Here is a 14,846-nt window from a genome sequence, read left to right as displayed (position 1 = left end):
AGATCACCATCAAGCTAACAGTGGACCTTTCACCAGAAACCCTATAAGCAGAAGAGTTTGGGGGCCTATATTCAGCATTCTTAAAGAAAAAAAATCCAACAAAGAATGTCATACCTAACCAAACTAAGTTTCATAAGCAAAGGAGAAATAAGATCCTTTTCAGACAAGCAAATGGTACAGGAATTCATTACCACAAGATCTGCCTTACAAGAAGTCCTTAAAAGAGTGCTAAACATGGAAACAAAGACCATTACTGGTCACCACAAAAACACATTTAAGTATATAGAGCAACTACACAATCAAGTCTGCATAGTAACCAGCTAACAACACGATGACAGGATCAAACCCACACATATCAATATTAACCTTAAATGCAAACAGTAGAAATGCCCAAATAAAAGGCACAGAATGTCAACTTGGATAAAGAAGCAAGACCCAACTGTATGCTTGCTTCAAGAGGCCCATCTCACATGCAATAACCCCCATAGGCTCAAAGTAAAGAAATGGAGAAAAATCTGCCAAGCAAACAGAAAACAGAAAAGAGCAGAGCTTTCTATTCTAGTATCAGGCAAAAAAGACTATAAATCAACAACAACAATTTAAAAAGACAAAGAAGAGCATTACCTAATGGTGAAGGATTCACTCAATGAAAAGACCTAACTATCCTAAATATGTATGCACCTAACAGAAGGGCACCCAGCTTCATAAAGCAAGTTCTTAGAGACCTATGAAGAGACCTAGATAACTGAACAATAATAATGAGAGGCTTAAACACTCCACTGATAGTATTAGATCATTGAGGGAAAAAACTAACAAAGATATTCAGGACCTATACTCAGCACTTGACCAAATGGAACTAACAGACATCTACTGAACTTGATGCCCCAAAACAAGAGCATATACATTCTTCTCTTCTGTACATACTATACATTCTTCTCTTCTGTACATACCACATACTCTAAAATCAAGCACACATTTAGCCAGAAAACAATCCTCAGAAAATTAAAAAAAAATAAAAAACTGAAATTATACCAACCACATTCTCAGAACACAGTCTGATAGAAAAGACATTAATACTAAGAAAATCTCTCAAAACCACACAATTATATGGAAATTAAACAATCTGTTACAGAATGACTTGGGTAAACAGTGAAATTAAGGCATAAATCAAGAAATTATTTGAAACTAATGAGAATCAATTCACCACATGCCAGAATCTCTGGGACACAGCTAAAGCAGACTGAAGAAGAATGTTTATAGTAATAAATGCCCACATCAAAAAGTTAGAAATATCTCAAATTAACAACCTAACATCACACCTAGAAGAAATAGGAAAAGAACAGCAACCAACTCCCAAAGCTAGCAGAAGACAAGAAATAACCAAAATCAGAGCTGAATCGAATGAAATTGAGATGTGAAAAACCATACAAAAGTTCAACAAATTCAGAAGTTTGCTTTTTGAAAGAATAAATAAGAGAGATAGACCACTACCTAGATTAATAAAGAAAAAAAGAGAGAAGATCTAAATAAACACAAACAGAAATGACAAAGGAGACATTACCACTGACCCCACAGATATGCAAAATACCCTCAGAGACTATTATGAACACCTCTAGGCACAAAAACTAGAAAACCTAGAGGAAATGAATAAATTCCTAGAAACACACAATCTTCCAAGACTGAACCAGGAAGAAATTGAAATCCTGAACAGACAAAATGAGTTCCAAAATTAAATCAGTAATAAAAAGCCTACCAACCAGAAAAAGCCCAGGACCAGACAGATTCACAGTCAAATTCTACCGGGTGTACAAAAAACTGCTGATACCATTCCCACTAAAACTATTCAAAAACATTGGGGAGGATGTACTCTTCCCTAAATCATTCTATGAGAGCAGCATCATCCTGATACCAAAACCTAGCAGAGCCATAACAAAAAAAAAAGAAAGAAAACTTCAGGCCAATAGCCTTGATGAACATAGATGCAAAAATCCACAACAAAATACTAATAAACCAAACCCAGCAGCACATCAAAAAGCTAATGCACTACGATCAAATAGGCTTTTTCCTTGGGAAGCAAGGTTGGTTCACCATATGCAAATCAATTATTGTGACTCATCACATAAACAAAACTAAAACCAAAACCTTATGATTCTCCTAATAGATGCAGAAAAGGCTTTTGATAAAATTAAATATCCCTTCATGTTAAAAAAAACTCAATAAACTAGGCACTGAAGGAACATATCTCAAAATAATAACAGCCATCTACAACAAACCCTCAGCAAACATACTAAATAGGCAAACGCTGGAAGCATTCCCCTTGAGAACGGGAACAAGACAAGAATGCCCACTCTCACCACTCCTATTCAACACAGTACTGGAAGTCCTAGCCAGAACAATCAGGAAATAGAAAGAAATGAAAGGCATCCAAATAGGAAGACAGGAATCAAACTATCCCTGTTTGCTGATGATGTGACTATATACTTAGAAAACCTCACATAGCCTCTGCCCAAAAGTTCTGACATCTGATAAACAACCTCAGCAAAGCTTCAGAATACAAAATCAGTGTACAAAAATCAGTAGCATTTCTATACACCAACAACGTCCAAGCTGAAAGCCAAATCAAGAACTCAGTCACATTCACGATGGCCATAAAAAGAATAAAATACCTGGAATATAACAAACCAGGGAGGTGAAAGATCTCTACAAGATTTACAAAACACTGCTCAAAGAAATCAGAGACAATACAAACAAATGGAAAAACATTCCATACTCATGAATAGGAAGAATCAATATTGTTAAATGGCCATACTTCCCAAAGCAACATATAAATTCAGTGCTATTCCTATCAAACAACCAATAGCATTCTTCACAGAATTAGAAATAACTATTTTAAAATTCATACAGAACCAAAAGAGAGCTTGAATACTCAAAGAAAAAAGAACAAAGCAGGAAGCCTCACATTAACTAACTTCAAACTATACTACCAGACTACAGTAACCAAAACAGCATGATATTGGTACAAAAGCAGAGACATAGACCAACGGAACAGAATAGAGAACCAGAAATAAAGCCACATACCTACAACCATCTGATCTTTGTTAAAGTCAACAAAAACAAGCAATGGGAAAAAGACTCCCTATTCAATCAATGGTGCTGGTATAACTAGCTAGCCATATGCAGAACTTTGAAACTAGACCCCTTCCTTACAGTATATACAAAAAATCAACTCAAGATGGATTAAAGCTAAATGCAAAACCTAAAACTCTAAAAATCCTGGAAGATAATCTAGGAAATACCATTTCGGACATAGGCCCTGGCAGACATTTCATGACAAAGATGCCGAAAGCAATTGCAACAAAACCAAAAATTTATAAATGACTAATTAAACTAAATAGCTTCTGCATAGCAAAAGAAACTATCAACAGAGTAAACAGGCACTATAGAGAATGGGAGAAAATTTTTATAAACTATATATCCAACAAAGGTCTACTATCCAGAATCTATAGGGAACTTAAACAAATTAACAAGCAAAAAACAAATAACCCCATTAAAAAGTGGGAAAAGGACATGAACAGACACTTTCTAAAAGAAGACATACATACTGCTAACAAGCATATGAAAAAATGTTCATCATCATTAATCATTTGAGAAATGGAAATCAAAACCATGATGAGGTACCATCTTATACCAGTCAGAATGGCTATTATTAAAAAGTCAGAAAATAACAGATGCTGGCAAGGTTACAGAGAAAAGGGAATACTTATACACTGCTGGTAGGAATGTAAATTAGTTTAGCCATTGTGGACAGAACTTTGGCGATTTCTCAAAGAACTTAGAACTACCATTTGACCCGCAATCACATTATTGCGTACATATCCAAAGGAATATAGGAATATATATATTTTCTACCATAAAGACACATGCATGTTCAGTGCAGCATTATTTACGATAGCAAAGACATGAAATCAACCTAAATGCCCATTAACAGTAGACTAAATAAAGGAAATGTAGTACATATTCACCAGGGAATATGTACTACATATGTACTATTCTTTTTTGTGCAACCATAAAAATGAAAGAAATCATGTCCTTTGCAGAAACATGGATGGAGCTGGAGGTCACTACTATAAGTGAACTAACGCAGGAACAGAAAACCAAATACTGCGTGATCTCACTTATAAGTGGGAGCTAAACACTGAGTACACATGGACACAAAGAAGGGAACAATAGACAGTGGGGCCTACTTGAGAGTGGAGGGTTGGAGGAGGGTGAGGATAAAAATACACCTATAGCGTACTACACTTAGGACCTGAGTAATGAAATAATCTGTACACCAAACTCCTATGACGCACAATTTACCTATATAACAAACCTGCACATGTACCCTGACCCTAAAAGTGCAAAAAATAATAAATAAACAAAAATATGGGTTCTTCATAGAGTTTGAAAAATATTTGTTTTTGCTCTTAAGCTATATTCGTTATATTTTTAAATTATGCTTTTTTCTTGAAATATTTTAAAGTAAAATTATTAGTCAACTAGGGATTCCCAGAAGCAAGTCAAGGAATTGGTAGAATGAGTAAAGCAAATTGCTTTCTCTAATGTGAGTGGGCTTCATCCAACTGGTTGAAGACCTGGATAGAATAAAAGGCTAAGTGAAAAAAGAATTCCTTCTCTCTGCCTGGCTGTCTTTGAGCAGGAACATTGTTTTTATCCTACCTTTGGACTTATACTCAGACTGGAACTTACACCAACAGCTCTCCTAGTTCAGGCCTTCAGACTTGGACTAGAAGCATACAACCAGCTCTCCTGGGTTTCCAGCTTACCAACTGTAGATCCAAGGACTTCTCAGGTTCCATAATCATGTAAGCCAGTTCTTTACAGTAGAGTTATCTATCTATCTATCTATCTATCTATCTATCTATCTATCTATCTATCTATTCCTCTTAGTTATGTTTCTTTGGAGAACTCACACTCAATCAGTGTCTGATTTCTCTCTTTTGTAACAGCATCAGTATAATGCTCTTCTTAGGCATATACATACGTCTAGATGAACGGCAACAACCTTTAACAAAAGAGCCAGGCAGATCATCTTCAGAGTGCTACTCTCCATCTAAAAATATCTACTTTCATTATCTTAGAATCACTCAACTTTGACACTAAGACCTGATAGACCATGACTATTATCTGTTCTTCAAAGGAATACATTTTGTTTTTACAACCTAATAGTTCAGTATTGGGCAATATAGGGAGACCCTGTCTCTACAAAAATATAAGAAAAATTAGCCAAGTGTGGGGGCACATGCCTGTGGTCTCAACTACTCATGAGGCTGAGGTGTGAGGATCACTCAGGTCTGGGAGATTGAGGCTTTGGTGAGCCATGATTGTGCCACTGCACTTCAGTCTGAGTGACAAAGACCCTGTCTCAAAAAAACAAACAAACAAAAAAACAAACCAAAACAAAACACAAAACCTTCATTGGAAGGCCACCTTTCTCGAAAACAATAAAACAATTATGAGACAGTTGTGAGGTACCTACAAAATTTTTTTAATTTAAAAATTTAATTAATAAAATGTATGTTTTAGACCAGCTTTAGGTTCACCAGTAAAACTGAGTAGAAAGTATAGAGAGTTCCACATAGCTCCTTCCCCCTCCACAAGCACAGCCTACTCCATCAACATGCCCCACCAGTATGGCAAAATTGCTGAACCAACATTTACACATCATTATTCACCAAATCCAAAGTTTATGTTAGGGTTCACTCCTGGTGTTGTATATTCTATGGGTTTTTATAAATGTATGATTATTTGTATCTACCATTACAGTATCATATAGAATAGTTTCACTGCTTTAAAAAATCCCCTGTGCTCCGTTATCCCTCCTTCTCTCAAGTCTCTGCCAAACACTGACCTTTTATTGTCTCCATAGTTTTGCCTTTTCCAGAATGTCATATAGTTGGATTCACAGAATAGATAGTCTTTTTAGACTGGCTTCATTCACTTTGTAATATAAATTCAAGTTTCACCCATGCATTTTCATGGCTTGATAGCTCATTTCTTTTTATTACAGACTAATATTCCATTTTATGAATATAGCATAGTTTACCTATTCACCTACTGAGTAACATCTTCGTTGCTTCACATTTTGGAAATTATGTGCAGTATTTTTTAGAGAATGTTTTTGAGTAATTAGAATAAAAATTAAAATGTACCCCAAAGTAATAGTGGCAGGAATTATTAGAAAGATACCCATTCTTGCAAGTTTTATTTGATGTCTAGAAAATGGCACAAGTATTTTCAATAGAAATTATAATCATATTTATTACCTCACAAGGAAATCATAAATTTTATCTAAAAATGAAATCATGTTTGTCTACATTGTATTGTATTTCTATCAGTGCTCCTCAAAGTAGTCTGTCTGTGAACTGCTCCTTAAACATCTGGGACAAGATCAGAAATCCGGTTACCAGCACACAAATGAACTTACTACATGCTTCCTCAAGAAAGACTTCCTGTCAAAAAATGCCCATTGAACTGACACAGTGTGTAACAATGTAGTTCATTTACATCCTGTAGCTCATCAGCATGCATAGTTAACAGGCACTTTGCAGACTGGCATTTATCCATGGACCACACTTTGAGTAGCATCAATTAATAGTTTTATATAACACCCTTAGAGTTAGCCTTCCTTTCCCAACTCTCTAATAGTACCACTTTGTTGAATTTTCCTGAGTCCTCCTCAGTCTTCTGCAGAATATGTCAACCTCCTGAAACCCTTTCCTTTTCTGGCTTTGATTAAAATGTACACTTTGCTTATGTTTTTATCTTTGACTTTTCCTTCTTTGTCCCATTGGCCATCTTTGCATTCTTTTTCTACCACCCAAGTAAAAGTATTCTTTAGGTTCTGATCACAGACATTCTTTTCCTGCTCTCTTTCCCTCCCCGTGTGGTCTCTATTCCTGAAGTGTCAACAATCATCTCTATGCAGAAGCTGTAGTGGTGATGTTTTAGGAGCCCTTGCAACATCCGGCACAAACTTTTTTGCATGTAGTAGACGCTCGGTAAATGTCTATGAAATTGAGATAATGGTGAATTACGTGCATGTGGTTTATTTGTTCTTACCACATTAAGAACCATAATAAAGAAGCACATTTATTCAGGAAGTACCAATAGCTACTGTAATAAAAATATCAAATAAGATAAAATATTAATACTAACTAGAATCTAAAAAATTAAAATTCAAAGTTTGAAAAACATTTAAAATAAAAATATTAGAGGCAAATTATAGCTTCACAGAGAAAAAAAAAGTTGTCATCAGAAAAAGAAAATAGCAGGGAAAAAATGGTCCTAATACCTGGATTTTTACCTTTTTATACTGTCAGGAATTGTTCACTTCAAAATTCCATCAAATATGGTGAAAACAGATGAGTACAATCTGGAAATAAATTATTTTATTGATGTTTTTGATATCAAAATTCAAACAAAAACGGAAATTAACTCTTTGTTGTTGTTGTTGTTGAGACAGAGTCTTACTCTGTCAATCAGGCTGGAGTGCTGTGGCACAATCATGCTTCACTGCAGCCTCGACTTCCCAGGCTCAAATGACCCTCCCACCTTAGCCTCCCAAGGAGCGAGCGAGGACTACAGGCACGTGTGACCATGCCCAGCTAATTTTCTAATTTTTTGTAGAGATGGGGTGTCCCTATGTCGCATAGGCTGGTCTTGAACTCCTGGGCTCAAATGCTCCTTCTGCCTCAGCCTCCTAAAGTGTTGAGATTACAGGCATGAGTATCCATGCCCAAGGGAAATATACTTTTTGAAAGCAATATACATTTGTATCACTTCCCCACAGCCTTGTTAATCTGCCTATTAGATGCCTCCTTAAATTTTTTTTCTTCTTAGGATCTTCATAATATCTTCCAAGGTAATAAATTCTTTAGCCATATTCTTCAATTTCTAACTAACGTTGTTCTAGTTATTAATGATTTCTATAAACAGATTTTATAAAATTAAGTGTAAGCCAAAGTATTCATTTGATGGAAAATAACGATCAGTTTACCATGTAATGCATAATTCAAATACTGTAAGAATGATACTCTGGTGCCTCTGTGATCAACACATCAAATACAGGTGGCAGAGAAAGAAAAGAACTTAACATGTGCAAATATGCAAGAATTAGCAATGCTGTTGTTTTTGGCATAAACATCCACTTATCACAGGACTCAGTAGTACTTGCTTGGCCTCAAGCAAAGTAATTAATCACAGGGCAGGACAGTGTAAAATTGACTAAGGAAAATATTGAACATCATGAGATTTAATTTTAGTGACATTCATGCACCAATTAGACAACTGCAGGGTAATGCTTTGCTATTTAGGACAGTAGTAAATATTTATATGCTTACAGTAACCATAAAAAAGCTAAACTAAAAATAATCACTATATGTATTAAAGGACTTGGGGTTATTTTACTATTATTTTTATTAATTTTTTTTCTGAAAAAGAGATTTAGTGTATGTTGTTCCAAGTTAAAATTTAATTTTTGAGAACTGTTTTAATCAGAATGTGACAATATTCCTGCAGATCAAACGAGCAGATTCTAATTACAGCATCAAGCCCAGGGACTGCTTAGTATGTGCCCAGAAGAAAGCTGTGGCGTGGATGACTGAATGAAAGACTGAAACTGACTACTAAAAGGCTTTTAATATTCATATAGTATTTGACAGTTTACAAAGTATATTTATTTTTAATTTTAGTTTTTAAGCAAAAGGATAATTTACTGGAAGTATACTGGAGGTTTACAGACTCAATGGAGGTTGAGGAGCAGGCTAGGAATAAGGCAGAAGGCTACAGTCTTGGGGGCTGGAAGCAAAAATTACTGTCAATGTTATGCTGCCATTTATCCTTTATGTAATAAACACCACGTGTCACTACATGTGATTTCTGAGAAGCAGAAATGGTAATGAAGAGTCTACAAAGCAACCAAATAGGAAACAACATGAATCCAACATTGATTCCATTTACATATTTTAAAATCAGCAGTACTGTTACCTTCAAGCTGTTTTTGGTTGGTTGGTTTGTACGTTTTTTTATGGTTTGTATGGTTGTTTGTATGTTTTGTAGTCTCAGCTACTTGAGAGGCTTAAGCAGGAGGATCTCTTGTATGGTTTTTTTTGTTGTTGTTGTTGGCATGACTGTTCATGTATTTTGTGCACTCCTGTGCAATGGTGTAATCATGGCTCACTACAGCCTCCACCTGGGCTCAAGTGATCCTCCTGCTAAGCCTCTCAAGAAACTGAGACTGCAGGTGCATGCCACTACACCCAGCTAATTTTTTTTTATAGAGACAGGGTCTCACTATGCTGTCCAAGCTGGTCTCAAACTCCTGAGCTCAGGCAATTCTCCCCATTGGGCCTTCCAAAGGGCTGGGATTACATTTACGAGCCACCATGCCTGGCCACCTTCAAGTCTTTATAGGACACTTTCTCAGGAAATAAGACAAACTAATGTCTTAACCAATGCATACATATGTGGGTGTTTTAGGGGATAAATTCTGGAGAGGGGTTTGGGAGGGCCCACCCACATGACACAGCAAGAAACTACTCCAATCAGATAGCAACAGGGAGAATGAAGATGGTCTATGTGGGCCAGGCACTGTGGGTTCTAGGGTACAAACATCAGAAAGGAAAAGACACTGGCTCCAGCCTCAAGGAGGACAGACATCTTCATACACATAGCCTTCCTCATTTGCTTGCTCAATGGTACAGCTTCTTTCCAAATGTCTTGTGCCTGCTCTTTTCCCAACACTCTCCAGACCTCAAGCCTTTGGTCAGCATGAACATCCCTTTGCTCCCATGCTCCCTGACCCTCAACCACACTCACTCTTGTCTTTCCTCCCCCTCGCCATCCATCACAATGTCCTGTTTACCTACCTCCCAACCCATTCCTCAAACTTATCCTCTTCTCTCCAGCCATCTGCTCCTTGCTTACTTCAGGCCATCATCAGCTCTTACTTAACCACTTTTCATGCCTCTAATGTGAATTATTAAAATTTGGGCTTCCTGTTCTTTATTTTTAAAATAGAGATGACAGTAATACCCATCTTACAAGTTTCTCTAGAGGATTAAATGAGTTTGATACACATAAAACATTTAGAATAGTTGCCTGAGAACAGTAAGTGCTCAATTAATTATTATTTAATATTAGTTATTATTGTTATTGCTTGAGAATGTTGAAGAGGGGAAAAGGGATACAAATAAGGTTAGAGCCCAAAATACCACGCCAAAACCGGTATACCAATTACATTATATTGCAGTCATTTGGTCACTTGTTTCTAACTCCTACCAGACTACGAATTCATTCAGTGTCTAGAAAATGGTAGGTATGTAACAAATACTTATTTATTGAATTTTTAAAAACCTATTTATTTCTAATTACATATTATACTTATTTATAGTCTTTTATGTAATTTTAATCAAATAGCAACTAGAAAGTAGGATTATAAAATACATGAAACACAGATTGTTGTTGTTGTTGTTGTTTTAATCATGGGATTTATGCCCTTTCTCAATTCTAAAAATTACATAGGCAGGAGCACGCCCAGCCTCTAACGGAAAAAGATGCTCAAATATTTAATTTTCCAAAATGTCATATTTGAATCACTTTACCAACACATATACGAAGTTATGTTAGACAGTCAAGACATCTGTTTCCCTGGCCAGAAACTGTAGGCGTTCATGGAGATTTAAGCTGGAGATAGCAAATGTTAGACAACAGCTTCCAGAACCTACAAAGTGGCCCGCAGCCCAGGGCTGCCCACGCTGGGCCCTGTAACTTATGTGTTCCCACTGTCAGAGGGGCTTCCAAGGAAGCAGGGAGAAGAGGCTGACTTGTCCCCACCACTCGAGGCCCCTCATTTCTCTTGCTATCTCTGTTTCAATACTTCCTCACTTAATAGTGTTCAACAGTAGTTTGATGGACTTCACTAGTGTTTAGTTGGTCACAATCTCTCTGAGATGTTACTGGTAAGGGGGCTGCCACACATAGTACATAATCTTTAATTCCTGGAAGGTGACAAGCTGAAAGTATTAAGATTTCAAAAAAGGGGAACCTTACATATGAACTTAACGTGGTGGCAGAGGGTGATCAGGATAGGGCTTCATGAGAGACATCATATTTGTTGGTTGTGAGAAACCTTGGAAGATGGACAGGGTAGACTAAGAGCTGAACAGGAAGTTACAGGTGGAAAGAATGGTCACTAGCAAAGCTGAGAAGTGCAAAGGCCCTGAGGTGGAAAGAATGTGTTTGGAGAATAGTGTGGCTACAACACTGGATAAACAGACAAGGGAACAAAGGGGAGGGTGAATGATGATGAGACAGTGTGAAGCCACTCCTGGAGCCTGGTAGGCAGGAAGTGAGGGGCTCAGGAATACCTTAGCAGGAAGGGAAAGTTAGTCATGGAGTCATCTGCACAATGGTTTGAAAAAGAACAGCCAGAGGAGGAGAAAAGTTAAATGGCTACTGGAATATTCTAAGCAAGAGGGAAGGTGGTGACAGAGTCAGGAAATGAAAAGTTGGGAAAGGATGAAATTAAAAAGTTATTCTGACCCATGAAAAAGTGAGTGAACCTGCAGTAGCTGAGCCTAACAACTAACTGAACTTCCTTCACCATAACACCTAGGCAGAACATGACCAGGAATTTCAAGTTAGTCCAAGAAGTGAAACAGCTCACATTTATTGAGTGTCAGGTACTATACTTGGAGCTTTATATACCATATCTCACTTAAGTCTCTGTATCAACCCATCCAGAGAACTATGCTTGGTGATTATCAATTTATAGATGAAAAAACATAGGTTCACAGAAGTAATGGGATTTGGCTATGTTCATAGAATGGATAGTGAAGAAGATGAGTAACCCCACAAACATTTATTAAAATAGTGCCTACTATTTGCCAGGTAGTGTGGGAAACAATGGTGAACAGAACAGACAGATTAGGTCCCTGCTGCTAGATTCAAACTCAAATCTGACTCATAAGCTCATCCCTTTCTTCTTTCCACAACTACTTTGCACTTTGATGAAAGAAGTCCTGGTCTGACTGTTACAGCATCTGGCTAATGCTATGCTGTGCTCACACTGCTTAAATTAAGCCTAACATTTTTGTTATTTTTTTAAAGCATTATTATCTGGCTGAAAAATGTGTTTTTTCGCTTTCTTTTAAAATGGTGATGATCACAGGAACTCATAGTACTTTGCACGCAACTAATCATTCATTAATCATATTTTAAACAAGAAAAGCTGATATTAACTCACAGACCAATATAAAGGAAAAGATCCATCAAAGCTTCGGCCTTCTTACTCTTGCAGTCCCACCTTCCCTGAATCAGAACAACAATTACTTGAGCTTCAAAATAAACTGCCAAATATCAGAGTACAGAGCACAAAAATCTAGTTTATACCAAAATACTTAATTAACTTGAACATATCACACTAAAAGGAAAAAAAACATAAATAATTTGTATAGTTTTATTTTCCGGATATTAAGAATTGAAATATAAATGGAACTATAAAATATTAGAAAACATTTCTTCATTCCCTTAATAAATATTTATTGAGCCTTTATGAAACATGAGGCAACATTATAAGTATTGTGAGAGGCACAAATTACTAAGACAGGATACTCTTTCCAGATGTTTCAGTTTGATAGAGTATAAGACACAAGGAAAACAAATATTCTAGTTTAGGGCATGTGACTGTTGGGAGACAATTCTCCATGAGTTTCTTGCATTTTGGCATATATTGTGAATGAGACAACTGTTTTTTGTTCTGAACTTTCTTTTCAAGGATGTTTCTATAGCAAACAGCCTTGGAAGACAGAGTAGTATCTCCCTCCAGAGCAAGGGGTAGGTTTGTTTACAATCCTGGAAGATACAGTATCTCTATGTAGAGCAAAGGGTAGCATGCTTACTGTCCAGAATAATAATGTCTCTCTCCAGAGCAAAGGGTAGACATGTTTGCTACTCATTATAAAAGACTCCGGTTCCCTAACCTCAATGATATTCTCCCATAACACAACTCACTCACAAGCTGGCCCTCTTCATGTCATCCTGTGGGAATTGGGGCTCAGAAAAGAGGTGCAAAAATGCTGAGACTTGATTACTACTGCCATTATGAGGATAAACTCCTTTGTTTCTGATTTAGGAGTCTTATGTCTTCTACCAGCATCTATAACAGTGTGGTAGCCTAACTAGTTAGCTTGCAAGTAGGGTAAAAATCTCAGAATTTTGATAGTTCCTGACAGGAGAAGGGTCCAACAATGGCAACAAAATGTTCCCCTACTTGTGTCTATGCCCTTTTGTACACCCTCTTAAAATGATTCTGATGATTCTGGACTTGGCCATGTGACTTGCTCGGCCAGCAGGGGGGACATTAGCAAACAAGACCCAAACAGAAGCTTGAGAAGCACTTGTGCCTTGAGGCTGGTCCTCTTGTGTTCTTAGGATTTAGTTGCCACATGAAAATGCCTAGGCTAGTTTCTAAATACATGGCCCAGCTTCCCTTACCACCCCAACCAACAGCCTACCAATCACCAGCCATGTCAACAAGGCCAACTTAGATCACTAGCCTCCAACCAACCCTTTGATTAACCACTGATGCAAAAGCAAATCCAGTAGAGATCAGCTGAACTGACAGACCAGAACAATTCAGCCTCTAGGTTTTGGGGTACTTTGTTATGCAGCAAAAGCTAACAGAAAATACTGAGTATAAGGAAAAAATTACTTCCAGTATGATATCTATATTACAAGCTCCACAGGGCTCAGCCTATGTCTCTTAAATACCAAAACTCCAGCACTTAGCACTGCCCAGATAACAGTTAAGTGCCGACTGCTCCAACTTTATTCGGCTTTCTCCATCTGAACAATCAGTGCACAAGTCAGTGAATTTTCATCTTATAAGCAGCTTATGAGACTGAAGGAAATGCACATGAATCCAGCAGAGCACACAGCTTAAGTGGAAACGGCACAACTTGGTACTGAGGGAGACAGATGTGTGAAATTCAGCTCTTCTACTTTATATCTGGCAGTCCCTGGGCAAATTATTTAAACATATCGTAATTTAGTTCCCACACCTGCAAAATGCAAATAATAAAGTTTCTCCAGAGGCTTTATAATATAGGTATTACAAAGGAGGCACTCTTTGTGCATAACCTATCAGAGTATGAGGGGCATTGTGGTGGAAGAGTTGAGAAACTGGGAGTAGCAGCAAACACCGTTAAATGCCAACAAGTGAAATGGTCTCTTGCACTCACATGGGCGCACGTATTGATACGCTCTCCCCTCTCTCTCTCACACATACACAAATGTGCGAAATCAAATCATTTCCCAAAATGAAATTCAAAACCGGGATTCCAGCCAAGATGGCTGACTAGAAGCAGCTAGTGTGCATTGCTCTCAGAGAGAGAAGAGAGTAGTGAGTAAACATTAGCTCTTCAACTGGATTATCCAAGTGGACACTTTCATCAAGGAAGCAATACAATCCACACAGAAGTGAGAAGAGTGAGACAGGACAACTGCCCACCGGGGAGAGGCGAAGAGCCAGGGGAGGCCCCCCACTGCCAGGAAACAGTGAGTGAGTCAGTGAGAGTCCCTGGGGACCCACACTTCTGCCATGGACCTTTGCAACCCTGGGTCCCGGGAGCCATGGATCCCCTGGTACGGGACACCAGCAGCTGCATCTCTGGCAACGAGAGGTCAGGCTCCCGCACAGGCCCCCCAGGATGGGGGCAAATCCACAGGGCTGAGCAGCAGATGGAGTGCACGCCTCACCTCCACTGCACCTCGCCAGACATGGC

General features: G+C 37.8%; 1 protein-coding gene across 12 annotated transcripts in view; it reads right to left on the bottom strand.

Moving 5' to 3' along the window:
• Positions 1 to 14,846, bottom strand: part of KLHL32 (kelch like family member 32) — a 244,703-nt gene that overhangs the window by 133,154 nt on the left and 96,703 nt on the right. The window contains exon 4 of one of the 12 annotated variants that reach the window (XM_063813291.1): positions 7,367 to 7,435. The exons of the other annotated variants lie outside the window; for them this stretch is intronic. The gene's annotated coding sequence lies outside the window, so the exon portion shown is untranslated. The remainder of the gene's footprint in view (positions 1 to 7,366; positions 7,436 to 14,846) is intronic. 12 annotated transcript variants of the gene reach the window in all.

This window comes from Pan troglodytes, chromosome 5 (genome assembly GCF_028858775.2).
Source record: "Pan troglodytes isolate AG18354 chromosome 5, NHGRI_mPanTro3-v2.0_pri, whole genome shotgun sequence".
NCBI classification, from domain to species: Eukaryota; Metazoa; Chordata; class Mammalia; order Primates; family Hominidae; genus Pan; species Pan troglodytes.
Note: the sequence above shows the minus strand (reverse complement) of the source record. Positions and strands in the feature narration are given on the sequence as shown.